General features: G+C 50.4%; 1 protein-coding gene across 5 annotated transcripts in view; it reads left to right on the forward strand.

Moving 5' to 3' along the window:
• Window positions 1–13,272, forward strand: part of SCTR (secretin receptor) — a 77,849-nt gene that overhangs the window by 24,260 nt on the left and 40,317 nt on the right. The gene's annotated exons all lie outside the window — the stretch shown is intronic.

The following is a 13,272-nucleotide window of genomic DNA, read 5'->3' on the forward strand; positions in this document are numbered from 1 at the left end:
TTGAGTCTTAAAAAGAAATGATGGGTTGATACATGCTACAACATGGATGCATCTTGAAAACAAGTTAGTGAAGAAAGCCAGTTACAGAAGACCATGGGTTGTATGATTCCATTTATATGAAATGTCCAGATCGGGCAATCCATACAGACAGAAATTAGATTAGTAGTTGCCTGGGGCCAAGGGGAGGGAGAATGGGGAGTAACTGCTGAGCAGTTCCCTTTTGGTGGTGGTGAAAATATCTTAGCTCTAGATAGAGGTGATGGTTGCATGATACTATGAATGAGTTAAACAACCGCTGAATTGTACCACTTTAGAATGGATAATGGTTAATTTTATGTTGTATGAATTTTTATTTTTATTTATTTTTTTAAGTTTATTTATTTTGAGGGAGAGAGAGTGCCAGCAGGAGAGGGGCAGAGAGAGCAGGAGAGAGAGGATCCAAAGCAGGCTCCACACTGTCAGAGTGGAGCCCAATGTGGGGCTTGAACTCACGAACTACGAGATCATGACCTGAGGCGAAATCAAGCGTCAGACGCTTAAGCGACTGAGCCATCCAGGCACTCCAAGGGTTGTATGAATTTTCAAATGTACTTTATTTTTTAGAGCAATTCACTGCAAAATTGAAAAGAAAGTGCAGAGTTCCCATACACTCTCTGCTCCCCACTCAAACACACAGCCTCTTCCCCCATTAACATCCTGTACCAGAGTGATAACGCTTGTTATAATCATTGAACCTGCATTGACACGACATTATCACCCAAAGCCCATAGTTCACATGAGGATTCACTCTTGGTGTACATTCTGTGGGTCTTGACAAATGTATGACATGTGTCCACCATTAGAGTATTTTCTGTGCCCTAAAAATGCTCTGTGCTCCACCTATCCGTCCCTTTCTCTCCCCTAACCCTTAGCAATCACTGATCTTTTTATTGTCTCCATACTTTTGCCTTTTCTAGAACATTGTATAGGTGGAATCCTACAGTAGTATGTAGCCTTTTCAGATTGGCTTCCTTCACTTAGCCATATGCATTTAAGTTTTTCTCCGCTTCTTTTCATGTCTTGATAGCACGTTTCTTCTTTTTTTTTTTTTAATTTTTTTTTTTAACATTTATTTATTTTTGAGACAGAGAGAGACAGAGCATGAACGGGGGAGGGGCAGAGAGAGAGGGAGACACAGAATCTGAAGCAGGCTCCAGGCTCTGAGCCATCAGCCCAGAGCCCGACGCGGGGCTCGAACTCATGGACCGCGAGATCATGACCTGAGCCGAAGTCGGACGCTTAACCGACTGAGCCACCCAGGCGCCCCGCACGTTTCTTCTTAAAGTAGAGTAATATTCCATTGTCTGGATGTAGCACAGTTTACCCGTTCCCTTACTGGAGGACATCTTGGTTGCTTCCGCATTTCGATAGTTGTAAATAAAGCTGCTGGGTGTGGACACAAGTTCTCAACTCGTTTGGATAAATACCCAAGAGCTTGATTGCTGGCTCATGTGGTAAGAGTACGTTCAGTTTTGTGAGAAACTGCCAAACCGTCTTCCAAAGCGGTAGTGCGGTTCCGCGTTCCGCGAGCAATGAAGGAGAGTTCCTGTTGCTCCACATCCTTGCCGGCTTTTGGTGTTGTCAGTGTTTTTTTTTTTTTGTTGTCTTTTTCTTCTTAACTGTGGTAAAAATACATATAACATAAGATTTACTGTCGTAATCAGTTTTAAATTTAAAACATCTAAACTTCAGTGGAAAACACGTAACATGAAATTTACCATCTGAATCGTTTCTAAAGGTACAGTTGGGGTGGTGTTGAGTACATTCACCGTGTTGGGCATCCAGTCTCCAAAACGGTTCATCCCGCAAAACTGAAACTCTATACTCATTAGAACAACAACTTCCTTTCTCTCCCTTCCCTCAGCCCCTGACGGCCCCCATTCTACTTTCTGTTTCTATGAATTTGACTACTCTAGGTACCGCACGTAAGTGGAATCATACAGCGTTTGTCTTCTGGCAATTGGTTTATTTCACTTAGCATCACGTCCTCAAGATTCATCAAGGTTGTAGCCTATGGCAGAATTTCCACATTTTGGGAATCCATTCATTCCTGAAAGGACACCGGACTTGGTTCCATCTTTTATCTGTGGTGAATAATGCTACTCTGAACATGAGTGTGCACGTATCTATCTCTTCAAGTTTCCGCCTTCCATTCTTTTGGGTGTATACCCACAAGTGAAATTGCAGGATTGTGCGGTAATTCTATTTTTCATTGTTCCTGGGTCCCGTATACCGTGTTTTTCCATAGTAGCTGTACTGTTTCACATTCTTACCAGCAGCACACACGAGTTCCAATTCCTCCACATCTTCACCAACACTTGTTACTTGGTTGTTTTGGGTTTTTTTAGTAATTTTTTTTAACGTTTATTTATTTTTGAGAGGGAGACAGAATGTGAGCAGGGGAGGGGCAGAGAGAGAGGGAGACACAGAAGCAGGCTCCAGGCTCTGAGCTGTTAACACAGAGCCTGATGCAGGGCTTGAACCCACGGACTGTGAGATCATAACCTGAGCCGAAGTCGGATGCTTAACTGACTGAGCCACCCAGGCGCCCCGTCACTTGGCTGTTTTTTGATGATAGCCATCCTAATGGATGTGAGGTGATATTTCATTGTGGTTTTGATCCGCATTTCCCTAACAATTAGTGATGTTGAGTATCTTTTTTATGTGCTGGTTGGCCTTTTGTATATATTCTTTGAAGAAATGTTTATTTCAGTCCTTTGCCCATTTAAAAATACGGTTGTTGTTGTTTTTTTGCCAGCGAATTATAGGAGTTCTTTATATATTCTGGGTCTTACCCCTTTATCGGATTTGTAAATAATCTCTCCCATCGTGTAGGATGCCTTTTCATTCCGTTGTTTGTGTCCTTGGATGCACAGGAGTTTTTAGGTTTGATATAGTTGGCTGCATCTAGTTTTTACTTTTGTTGCCTGTGTTTTTGATGTCATATCCAACAAATGATTGCTAAATTTAATCTCAGGAAGCTTTTCCCATATGTTTTATCCTAAGATTTGTGTATAGTTTTAGCTCTTACATTTAGGTCCTTGGTCCTTTTTGAGTTCATCTTTGTATATGATGTCCACCTTCGTCCTTTTTTTTTTTTTTAATGTTTGTTTGTTTGTTTGTTTATTTATTTATTTATTTATTTATTTATTTTGAGAGAGAGTGAGCGCCCGCATGTGTGTGTGCCTTCTCTTGGGGGAGGGCAGAGAGAGAGAGAGGGGGAGAGGGAGAGGATCTCAAGCAGGCTCTGTGCTGTCCATGCGGAGCCCAACATGGGGCTGGATCTCATGAACCGTGAGATCATGACCTGAGCAGAAAGTAAGAGTCGGATGCTTAACTGACTGAGCCACTCAGGCGCCCCAGAACGGCTAGAACTTTAACAGATACTTTGTATGCACGGCTCACCTGAAGAGTTTCCCATCTTTTCCTAAGCGGTTCAAGTTGGCGCTCTTTGCCACCACTGGGTACTGAGGGACGGGGTGGACAGAGTAAGGAAGGGGTGTAGTGCCTTGCAGACAGGACAGGGAATCAGAACGCCTTTCAATGGTGATAACTGGCAGTTCATGCTGGGGCGGGGTTGGCAGCTTTATCACTTGGAGTCCCCTTGGGGGCATTTTAGGAGCCAGCACAGAATACACACCTCAAAGTGGCAGAGGATCTGGGATATTTATCCACCAACGCCCCATCAGTCAGAACCTGGGCTGTTTCTGGGGAGGGTGCATGGATTCCCCCGCATTTCCCTTTGCCTGCTGTCCTTGGGGGAAAAGTGGGCTCCAGCAACTGGAGAAAGCCTTCAGGCAAAGGGATCCAGGGGCTAGCATTTGAAAGTGAGGTTGGGGGGGCATCTGGGTGGCTGAGTCGGTTAAGCCTCTGACTTCGGCTCAGGACACGACCTCACCGTTGGTGGGTTCAAGACCCACGCTGGGCTCCACACTGACAGCACGGAGTCTGCTTAGGGTTTTCTCTTTCGCCCTCTCTCAGCCCCTCCCCAACTCACACACACACTCTCTCTCAAAATAAATAAATAAATTTTAAAAAAAGGGAAGAAAGACAATGAGGTTATTGTGTGCAGGAGAGGTAGACCAAAGAGATAGATAGGAGAGCAAGGTCTTCTCCCGAGGGAGGTGGAGGTGGAAAGGAGCAGCTGCATGTAAGACCAGTGTAGATGGTAACCCAGACGGGACGTGGGGGTGACTTTGCTCAGGGGCAAGGTGGGACAGTGCATGTCCAGGATAACCCCCAAATGTTCCTTCTGAGCAGCGGGAAGATGGGGCAAAGGAAGACCAGGGATTCTGAGCAGTAGAGACAAAGATCAGGAGGTGAGTGTCAGCTGTGCAGAGCTGAGACTTCGGAGGAGGGGCCAGGGCTGGGGAACCCCTCTGCACAGGTGACAAAGGGGCTGAGGTTATGCAAGGTGAGGGTGTGAGAGAGGAGAAGAGGTGCCCAGGAGTGGACCTCAAGATTGCCAGTGTGCATCGTCGGGGGCAGCCAGAGGCAGGAGGAAGATTCAAGGAGTCGTGGGCAGTGGGGACCAAGCGGTCTGGATGTTGCAATGTGCTGTAACCGATTCGCCCACCCTCTGCCTGAGGGACAGGGTCAGGATGACCCTCTCCCATAGTTCCAGCCTTTCCATCCTCTCTGCTGGCTATGAAAGCTGCTTGTGGGGAGGCAGACTATGGTATTGCACTGCTCACTGGGGGGCACCACTGAGCCTGAGTCTCCTGATTTCCCAAACCCTCCTGCTACCCTAGAAACTGTTTGGAACAGCAGGAAACAAGGTCTGCCTGCTTGTCCCCAGTGTGAATGCCTAAAATTCCAATGACAGGGCATGGGCTTTTCATTCAGCTCTGAGACATACAGTCTAGAGATGCTAGGCCTTTGGGAGAGATATGGTGAGCTTCAGCTCATGCTGACAAGTAAGGAACACTTATTTTAAAAGTCAGCATCTGATGTGTTTAAAATGTCCCACTGCTCTTCATCCCAGGATAAGGTCCAGCTCCTGACTTGGCCCTTGTCCCGGCCTCCACTCCAAACATGTCCTCTTGGCTCAACCAAATTGCTTACAACTTCATGACTATGTGACTATGTGGGTTTCTCTGTACCTCCAGGCCTTTGCACATGCTGATCCCTCTGCTACACCACCATTCCCTCTTCTTCACTCGGCCAACCACTCTGCTTTTTAGACTCTTCCAGGAACAATTTTTGCTGCCACCCTGAGTCCTGCAGGACCCTCTGCTCCTCTCCCCTGCGGCACCTTGCCCTTTCCCTGGTGCGTGGCACAGGGCTTGCACAGATCGGGTACTCATTGTGTGTTTGTTGACTGACTTACTGAGTGAATGAGTGAGTGCAGATACTTGGCTGAGAGCAGAGAGAGAGGAGAAAACAAAAGAGCTGGCCCGGAGGAAACAGTGGGAGATGAGACAGAGCCTTTGGAGTTCTAAGGACCCCACAGGGGACGTGGATGGCCTCCACCTTGCCCAGCTTGTCACACACTAGCTGAGGTGAGCAGTGTAGCCCATGCTGCTCATGCAACGGTGCTCTCTGGAGCCTGACCTGGCGGCAGAGAGGTTGAGCCCTTTGTCCTCCTAGGGCCTCCTATAAGAAGCAATCCGCTGCTCTGCCAGCCCCACTGAGGCCCTGAGTGACCCACCCCACTGGCTGGGCCCCCTGCTTGACATTCTGGGTGTCCCAGTGTTCCTGTCGGCTTCCACACTGCAAGCGCAGATCTGCTCCTGTAACAGTGGGAGGAGGTGGTCGGCTGTGGGCTTAGCACGGGGCGGGGCAGTGGGGGGGGAGGGGTGTGAGTGCCAGGCTGGGGGACAGATGGAGCCAGCCAAGGTGTCAGTGCTGCTGCTTCCTCTCTGTGATCTTGGGCAAGGGGGGGCTCATCCCTCCGCTCCTCAACGTGCGCATTTTCTTCTATTTTTATAAAAGAAATAAAATATTAATTTTTTTTAGAGAGAGAGTGAGGGTACAAGTGAGCGAGGGGCAGAGAGAAAGGGAGAGAGAATTGCACGAGGGGCAGAGAGAGAAAGAGAGAAAGGGAGAGAGAAAGAAGGGGGGCTCACCCGAAGCAGGGCTAGTGTCACCTGATGTGGGGCTCGAACACACAAACTGTGGGATCGCGACCTGAGCCGAAACCAAGAGTGCTGAACCGACTGAGCCACCCAGGAGCACCTCAACTTACCCATGTTATTTATTTTTTTATTAAAAAAAATTTTGGGGGGGCGCCTGGGTGGCTCAATCGGTTAAGCGTCCGACTTCGGCTCAGGTCATGATCTCGCGGTTCGAGCCCCACGTCGGGCTCTGGGCTGACGGCTCAGAGCCTGGAGCCTGTTTCAGATTCTGTGTCTCCCTCTCTCTCTGACCCTCCCCTGTTCATGCTCTGTCTCTGTCTCAAAAATAAATAAATGTTAAAAAAAAATTTTTTTTTAAGTTTATTTATTTATTTTGAGAGAGACAGAGACACAGTGCCAGTGGGGGAGGGGCAGAGAGAGAGGGAGGGAGGGAAAATCCCAAGCAGGCTCCACGCCGTGGGCACAGAGCCTAACTCGGGCCTCCTGCTCACGAACCCTGAGATCACCACCTGAGCCGAAACCAAGAGTCAGACGCTGAACCGACTGAGCCACCCAGGCACCCCTCAACTTGCCCATTTGCAAATGGGGATATAATCTTATGACCTCATGGCCCTGTTGGCAGGACGCGAAGGCAGGGATCTCGTTGTCGGGGGGAGCTTCTTTCCTGGCCCGGTTGCTCCGTGCGGACAGGCTGGCCTCTGCCATGGATGGGCAGCCTCCACCGGGCCCTCTGTCCCCCTGCGTGCTCAGCCTGGCCCCGGGAGGTTCCCCACCCAGTCACCCTGCGGACACCGGCCTCACGCTCCCAGTGCTTGGGGAGGTTGTAAGAGTGCCCCCACTCAGGCTCTGGGCTGACTCGTCTGGAGCAGATCTGGTCATCTTTCCTCCCGAAGGCTCTTGTGGGGTCCTCATTGCGTATCCAGGTCCGAGAAAGCTCACTAGGGACTCCTGCCCTCGTTCCGCCTCTAACTCCCTGGGGAGACGTGGGTGAGGCCCTGAATACACCTTGTCTGGACTTCACTCGCCTCATGGGAGAAAAAGGCTGCGTCGGATTTGCAGTATTTGAGACTGTTTGGCAAGGCCTGGCCGGTGAGTGAGAAGGCGGCCAGGCTCCTCCCCCCCAGCCCCCTCCCCACCACTGCCATCACCTCCAGTCTAAGGAATCTGTGGCTTTGCAAGCCTGGTGTAAGAGCCCTCGAGACCGGGGATGTCTGAGCACTTGACCTGCGGGAAAGTCTTCAGGCCTGCTCTGCTGAGAGACTGAGAACGCGGGGTCACTCATCTCCGTTTGGAACGAATGTGTGGCCAAGGGGGAAGAACTCCTTCAAAGACGGAGGGAGAGGAAGACAGAAACAGCAAAGGTGGGGGCGAGCCGTCGGGCGTGGGTGTCCGTATCAGAAACACGCAGGCACAGGGCCTACACGCTGGCCCAGCCCTGCTCTGAAGACTGTCCACGTCCCCACCAGGCCACCCAGACCCACAGGCCCACGGGAACTCCGTCCCTTGGTGCCCAAAGCAGGAGGGGCTGGTGGACTCTCTGTTGGGGGCACAAGGTTAATGGTTAAGCTGCCCAGTCCTCCCTGGGGAGGAGGTTAATGTTTGATCGCCAGACGAGTTGCAGGAAATGCCACTCACGGAGTTGTCAGTGAGCCCGGCACACTTATCACAAATAAAAAATTAACTCTTCAGCTATTCCGGGTTAGGTGGCCAAGGCCTTCCCAGCATTTTGTGGGAACGTTTCAGGGTCACCCTAATAGCTGCATGGACTGCTCTACTGGGCTATTTATTGCTCTGTTTACAGAAGCTGATACCTCCTCAGAGTTGGCTGGTGGAAGAGCTTTGGCTCTTCACAGGGAAGAATGTTCCAGAGAGTCAGTGTGGTGGCAGGAAAGGTGTGGGCTTGGCAATCAGAAAGACCTGGGCATGTGCATTCCTCTGTCACTTAGGGGCTGGGTGACCTTGAGCAAGACACTAATCCTCTCTGGGCCTTAGTGTCCTCGCCTTCAGAGTGGGTCATTCCCTTTTTCCCAGCTTGCCTCTGCTAGCTGGTTGCCCAATCCTGAAGAACATGGGCAGGAGGGAACAGGCTGACTTCTTTTCAAGGGGTGGGGTGGGGTGGGAGGGGCCGCTGGGGGTAAGGGGGCAATGAGGTGAAATTCACAGAAGAACTTAACCATCATACAGTGAACAATTCCATGGCATTCGGTACATTCACAAAGCTGTGCAGCCAGCCCCCCTCTAGTTCCAAAATGTTTTCATCGCCCCCAACTAACACCTCATGACCTGTAAGTCAGTCCTCACTGCCCCCCTCCCCTGCCCCTGGCAACCACCAATCTGCTTTCTGTCTCTATGGATTTGCTGACCCTGGATTTCTAAATGGAATCATACAGTATGTGACCTTTTGTGTCCGCCTTCTTCCAAGTTCATTCACACTATAGCATGTATCAGTGTCTTACACATGCTGGCTTTTAATGCAATTTTCTCTCACAAACATTCCTGGCTCCTGATGGTTTTCCACAGCCAAACACCCACCCTGCCCACAGCTCACCTCCCCCCATTCTTTCCTTGGCACAATGATCTTGGCTCATTTTTCAGAAACAAGCATATGTTTGTGTAACATTTCAGTCTTTTTATTTTTATTATTATTATTTTTTTTTAAATTTTCAACCTGTACTGTAAGCACCATTATTGACCCCATTTTACAGATGAGGAAATTGAGGGTCTGAGAGGCTCGGGATCACCCAGATCTGAAACAGGACTCTCAGCCCAAATCTTTGACTCTAAATCCTGAAGATTTTCTAGTTTGCATTCCGGACTGAGCTGTGAATGAGTAATGTCCTCACCCTCCCAAGAAGGGATTTAGAAATCAGTGGGGGTGCCTGGGTGGCTCACACAGTTAAGCGGTTAAGCGTCTAACTTTGGCTCAGGTCATGATCTCGTGGTTCGTGAGTTCGAGCCCCACAGCAGGCTCTGCCTGACAGTGCAAAGCCTGCTTGGGATTTTCTCTTTCTCCTTCTTTCTCTGCCCCTCTCCAACTTGCGGGCACACGCTCACTCTCTCTCAAAAACAATAAATGACTAAACTTAAAAAAAAAAAAAAAAAGAGGGTCTCCTGGGTGGCTCAGTTGGCTGAACTCAGGTCATAATTTCCTGGTTTGTGGGTTCCAGCCCTGCATCAGGCTTGATGCTGTTGGCACGGAGCCTGTTTTGGATCCTCTGTCCCCTCTCTCTGCCTGTCCTTCACTTGTGCCCTCTCTCTCAAAAACAAATAGACATTAAAAAAAAAAATTAGAAATTAGAAACAAAAAAGACAGACTGTTGATGCCAATTAATCTTTAAGTAGTGTGAGAAGTGGCTTGAAATGAAGAGCTTTCAGCCAGGGGAGGGGGATTTTGTGAGGCAGGGTACAGTTTGCACAGTGCCTGGGAGGGAAAGGGCTCAGCATACAGTGCTCAGAAGCTTGTCTTCAGCTGGCCTCCTGGAGGGGGAGACGCCAGCCTGCTCCAGGAAATCAGCCTTCGGCTTCAGGCTCGAAGCTGAAGTGCAGCCTCCATGCAACGTCTGAAGCATATCCCCATCAGCTAATTCCATGCCTCTGTCTGCTTGAATACTTTTAGTGGTGGGAAACTCACTACTCCCAACACAGTTTATCCCGTGGAACAGCTTGTGCTTCGTGGTTTAAAGAGAACCACTGCCCCCTCCCCCCGACTATCTAGCTGCTCCTCCTGTGCTGTGCTTTGAAACGCCCTTGCCACCTGGGACTTCAGTCCCTCTGACCCCATCCTGACCACTTCTGTGTGTGGTCCAGCCATCACCAGGAGGGCAACACCTTTCATGACCTAAGTACTATAGATCAGCTAGTTAGCAAAGCCAGGGAAACCTCACCGAGTTGCCCCTTGGATGGCCTAGGGATGAGGCCAGGGTAGCTAAGAAAGGCAAAAGGAGACAGGAGGAAGCCTGAACCACCAAGGGCTCTTGGGGAGGCAAGAGGGTGAATGGTGGGAAGCAGGGTCTGGAGGCACCTGGGAGATGAATATGGCAGCTGTAGGCGGAAAGAGTTAACCCTGCACAAGCAGAAGCCAGGGGACGACCAGAAGGGCAAGGTGAGGGGGACCTTGGATTCCGTTTTGACTTCCATTAGCCTGCACAGTGAGCAGCCGGGGGCGGGGCGTGGAGGGACGGCAGACCCACTGCTCGAGTCAGCATGGCCCTGGGCGGCCTGGCTTGATCTTGGCCCTGTGGCCCCACAACCGGACACGTGGCTCCCGAAAGGCTCCCAGGTTATCGTCAGGCCATCTGAGCTCATTTATAAATAAATCAAGGACTGGAAGATTGATGCTCCTGTCTGGTGGGACGCAGGGCAGACGGGCAGTTTGCAGAGGGCCGGGCTGTATTCCAGGCACCGGGCAGGGTGGGGGTTTAGACATGCCACAGGCTGTCCTGCCCTCTCCAGTCACCTGGGCCTGTATTCCAGCCCCCTCCCCATCACCAGACCTGCCTCTGGGGCCACTCTCCTATGGGGGCAGGGGGTGGGGGAGGACGGCGGGACCAGGATGGCAGGACAGAGGGAGCTTTGGGCCTGGCGCGGTGCCGGGGGCTTCACAAGAGTAAAGGAGACCAATCTCTGTCCGTCAGCTCCAGTGGGCAAAATAGAATTTCCTCAGTTTCGTAAGTTTAATTCTGACTCCATTCTCCTGGGGTGGAGAAACCTCAGCCTTGATATTTTCTGGATCTTCCTCAACTTGCCCAGGGTTTCAGAGATTCACACGGTGCTGGGGTACCTGGGGGAGCCCGTGTGGTCTTGAGCTCTACGGAGTGGTGGCCGACAGACCTCTGTGTTTCGTGGGGAGGCATGGGCGCCGCGAGGCTGTCTGTGGTCCTGCTCTGGACATGTCCCCACAGCCATTTATCCTGTGGGCTATCCCACCATCCGGGCCTGGTGGGCAGCGGGGTACCCCTGCCTCTTTCTGGAACCTTATCTGTCCTGCTCATCGCTTGCCCTGCTTACCTCCCAAGTCTGAGGGAGGTCTCACTCCTTTTCTGTTTTCTCCCAAGCATTTTGTTTACACCAGAATTCTTGTCCACCTCCTCCTGCTCCCCTCCCTCTATACCCCAGGGCCTTTGAAACCCCAAGCTAGGAAGATTATAAGTTTTCCTGACCACCTCTGAGAATGTGAACCAGTAGTCTGAGGAGGAGGGACCAAAACAGGCAGGGAGAAAAACCAGAATGGAGATGAATAGATCAGAAAATATTCTCCTGCACACAAATCATTTAATCCACACCAAAATCCCCGGGTATGTTACTATGCCCATTTTATAGATGAGGAAACTGAGGCCCGCAGAGGTAACTGGCATGCCCAAGGTAGATTTGGGTCCAAAGCTAGCTCTGTCTCCACCACAACACCACTTCAACTCAGGATCCTGTGCTGTCCTCTGGGGCCATGGCTCATCAGGCACCCCCTGCTCCCCCAGATGGCACTTGTGGCCCAACATTGTTTTTTCTTGTCTCCCCACTTGAGCTTCCCCAACCTTCCACCCCATCCCTCCAGCTGGGCAGTCAGTGGTGACAGTGACCAATCAGAGATGGTGGAGGGCTGCGAGGTTCGCCCGTCACCTGCCCGGGGCCCTGCTGGCCCAGGCGGCAGCTAATTTGTGTGCATTTGAGCCCTGCCTTTCCAGAGGCAGTGAGCCTTGCCTACTGGCTCAGTAACATGAGCCCCCATTTACCAAGCTCCACCAATCTTTTTTATCTCATTGGACGGCCCCTCACCTCCAACTGAGGAAGCAAGCGCTGGGGCTCAAGATTTAAAACTACCCAGGCTTTGTCCCTTCCCCACCAGAACTCCAGAAGGAACCTAGTGCCAAGACACCCTCCCTCCCTCCCATCCATGCTCCACCTGTGCAGGCCTCCCTGCCCCCACCTCAGAGCAGGAGCCTGGTGGGAAGTGGGATGTGAGGCCCTCCACTCACACCCTGGAACAGTGCAAGCAAGGGAGGTCCCTGCCAGCAGTCAGGAGGCCACACAGAACCACCCTACTCGCCTGGCCACAGTCCCTTGAGCCCAGCTGCAGCCATGCACAACCTGTACTGGTTTCCTTCATCTTTTCTCTTTAAATCGATTGACTTTTTTTTTCCCAGCATGCTGTACATTAGATCTTAGACTTACTCATCCTTCATATGAGGCTTTGTGCCCTTTGACTAACCTCTCCCCGTTTTTCCAACCTCAGCTCCCGATGACCATTCTACATTCTGCTTCTGTGAGCTCGAATCTTGCAGACCCCACATGAGGGAGGTCACGCGGCACGTATCCGCTGTGTCTGGCTTAGTTTATTCAGCATAGTGTCCTCCAAATTTGTTGTTGTCATGTTGTTGTCACAACATGGATGTCTTTTTTTTTTCTCATTTTTTTTTTAAACTTTTTTTTAACATTTATGTATTTTTGAAAGACAGAGAGAGCCAGAGCACAAACGGGGGAGGGCCAGAGAGAGAGGGAGACACAGAATCGGAAGCAGGTTCCAGGCTCCAAGCCGTCAGCCCAGAGCCCGATGCGGGGCTCGAACTCACGGACCGCGAGATCATGACCTGAGCTGACGGCGGCCGCCTGACCGACTGAGCCACCCAGGCGCCCCTGATTTCTTTCTTTTTTAAGGCTGAATAACATCTCACTGTAATTTTCCTTATCCATTCATCATGTGATGGACACCTGGGTATTGTAAATAGTGAAACAATGAATAGTGAAACATGGGTCAGATATCTCTTTGGGATCCTGATTTCATTCCCTTTGGCTGTATACCCAGAAGTGGGATTGCAAGATCAATGGTAGTCCTACTTTTATTTTTTGAGGAACCTCCATACTGTTTTCCAATGGTGGCCGTACCAGTTTACATTCCTGCCAACAGTGTGCGAGGCCTCCCTTTTCTTTCAGTTGACTGTTATTTTTTAACTTAGCCCCATCCTAAACAATAATAGCTGTAAAATCACTTTTTAACCCATGTTAAATTCTTTCTAAAAAAAAAAAAATGTGGCGCTATGGAAATGAAAAGCATCCGACCATGCACCAGCTAAAAGAGCGTGCCAGTGAGGATGTGCTTCCTGCACTGGGAGCACTGGGTCTGTCCCCAGACGGCGAGGCTGAAGCTGGGAGAGAGCGTGGCCGT

Source organism: Acinonyx jubatus, chromosome C1 (assembly GCF_027475565.1).
Source record: "Acinonyx jubatus isolate Ajub_Pintada_27869175 chromosome C1, VMU_Ajub_asm_v1.0, whole genome shotgun sequence".
Classification (NCBI taxonomy): Eukaryota; Metazoa; Chordata; class Mammalia; order Carnivora; family Felidae; genus Acinonyx; species Acinonyx jubatus.